Source organism: Dermochelys coriacea, chromosome 11, assembly GCF_009764565.3.
Source record: "Dermochelys coriacea isolate rDerCor1 chromosome 11, rDerCor1.pri.v4, whole genome shotgun sequence".
In the NCBI taxonomy this organism is placed as follows: domain Eukaryota; kingdom Metazoa; phylum Chordata; order Testudines; family Dermochelyidae; genus Dermochelys; species Dermochelys coriacea.
In genome coordinates, this window is record NC_050078.2 from 64164421 (window position 1) to 64167135 (window position 2715).

Consider the following 2715-nt stretch of genomic DNA (forward strand, 5'->3'; position numbering starts at 1 on the left):
TATTGCCTCTGCAAGCAGTGATCAAAGGGACGTGGGGAGGGTGGTTAGCTTATAGGGAAGTAGAGTGAACCAAGGGGCGGGGGGTTTCATCAAGGAGAAACAAACAGAACTTTCACACCGTAGCCTGGCCAGTCATGAAACTGGTTTTCAAAGCTTCTCTGATGCGCACCACACCCTCCTGTGCTCTTCTAACCGCTCTGGTGTCTGGCTTTGCATAACCAGCAGCCAGGCGATTTGCCTCAACCTCCCACCCTGCCATAAACATCTCCCCCTTACTCTCACAGATATTGTGGAGCGCACAGCAAGCAGTAATAACAGTGGAAATATTGGTTTCGCTGAGGTCTAACTGAGTCAGTAAACTTCGCCAGCGCGCTTTTAAATGTCCAAATGCACATTCTACCACCATTCTGCACTTGCTCAGCCTGCAATTGAACAGCTCCTGACTACTCTCCAGGCTGCCTATGTATGGCGGCATGAGCCATGGCATTAAGGGGGAGACTGGGTCCCCAAAGATAACTATAGGCGTTTCAACATCCCCAACAGTTATTTTCTGGTCTGGGAAGAAAGTCCCTTCCTGCAGCTTTTGAAACAGACCAGAGTTCCTGAAGGTGCGAGCGTCATGTACCTTTCCGATCCATCCCATGCTGATGTTGGTGAAACATCCCTTGTGATCCATCAGTGCTTGCAGCACGATTGAAAAGTACCCCTTGCGGTTTATGTACTTGCTGGCTTGGTGCTCCAGTGCCAAGATAGGAATATGGGTTCCGTCTATGACCCCACCACAGTTAGGGAATCCCATTGCAGCAAAGCCATCCACTATGACCTGCACATTTCCCAGAGTCAGTACCCTTGATATCAACAGATCTTTGATTGCATTGGCTACTTGCATCACAGCAGCCCCCACAGTAGATTTACCCACTCCAAATTGATTCCCGACTGACCGGTAGCTGTCTGGCGTTGCAAGCTTCCACAGGGCTATTGCCACTTGCGTCTCAACTGTGAGGGCTGCTCTCATCTTGGTATTCTTGCGCCTCAGGGCAGGGGAAAACAAGTCACAAAGTTCCATGAAAGTGCCTTTACACACGCGAAAGTTTCGCAGTCACTGGGAATCGTCCCAGACCTGCAACACTATGCGGTCCCACCAGTCTGTGCTTTTTTCCCGGGCCCAGAATCGGCGTTCCACTGCATGAGCCTGCCCCATTAGCACCATGATGCCCACATTGCCAGGGCATGTGCTTTGAGAGAAGTCTGTATCCATGTCCTCATCACTCTCATAACTGCGCTGACGTCGCCTACACGCCCGGTTTCGCTTTGCCAGGTTCTGGTGCTGAATATACTGCTGGATAATGCGTGTGGTGTTTAATGTGCTCCTAATTGCCAAACTGATCTGAGCGGGCTCCATATTTGCCGTAGTATGACATCTGCACAGAAAAAAGGCGCGGAACGATTGTCTGCTGTTGCCCTGACGAAGGGAGGGGCGACTGACGACATGGCTTACAGGGTTGTCTTACAGGGAATTAAAATCAACAAAGAGGGTGGCTTTGCGAGAAACTGAATGGCCGCCTCAAGGATAGAACTCAAAACCTCAAGGATAGAACTCAAAACTGGGTTTAACAGGCTGTTGATTTCACAGAGGGAGGAAGGGAGGGAGGAGAAAATGAATACAAACAAATCTATTTCTTGTTTTGAGCCACTTCATCTATCTTTATACATCTTGCTGGCAGCAGACTGTGCAGTACAACCGCTAGCCATCGTCACCTCCTGGGTGCTTGGCAGAAGACGGTGCAGTAGGACTGCTGGCCATCATCTTCTGCTGGCTGCAGATTAAAAGACTGTGCCCTGCCGGTACGACTCAATCGCCATGAGACGAAACAAGGGAAATGACCTGGCTGAGTCACTCCCATGTTTGCCCAGGCGCATGGTTAAAAGTGCACCCAGGACTACGTCGACGACGGCTTCCAGTCATACTTCACTCTCTGCTTCCAAAAGGCAATAAACTGCTGCTGTGTAGCAATGCAGTCTGCCAGCACCCAGGAGACATACTGTGACGGTGAGCTGAGCGGGCTCCATGCTTGCCGTGGTATGGCGTCTGCACAGCTAACTCAAGACAAAAGGCACAAAACGATTGTCTGCCCTTGCTTTTACGGAGGGAAGGAGGGAACAGGGGCCTGACGATATGTACCCAGAACCACCCGCAACAATGTTTTTGTCCCATCAGGCACAGGGATTTCTACCCAGAATTCAAATGGGCGGTGGAGACTGCGGGATAGCTACCCACAGTGCAAAGCTCCGAAAGTCGACGGTTGCCTCGGTATTGTGGACACACTCCGCCAACTACATGCACTTAGAGCATTTGTGTGGGGACACACACACTTGACTGTATAAAAACGCTTTCTATAAAACCGTCTTCTATAAATTCGACCTAATTTCGTAGTGTAGACATACCCATAGTTCTGTTGGCTCTGTAAGACTAAGAATATTTTTGTCACTAAAGTGAGCAAATACATTACTGTTGTGCATATAGAGTCATATTTGCCGAGCAAAGAGATGCCATTTTTACTGTTACTTCTCAGAGTAAAACTACACTTTAAATATGTAACATTAATGCTACACTTACATTTTAATCTTGTTTTAATACAATATTAATATTACTAATTCAAACATACAGGTATCAGAAAACAAATAAAAGAAAGCATCCCTTTTTTAAAATCCTGG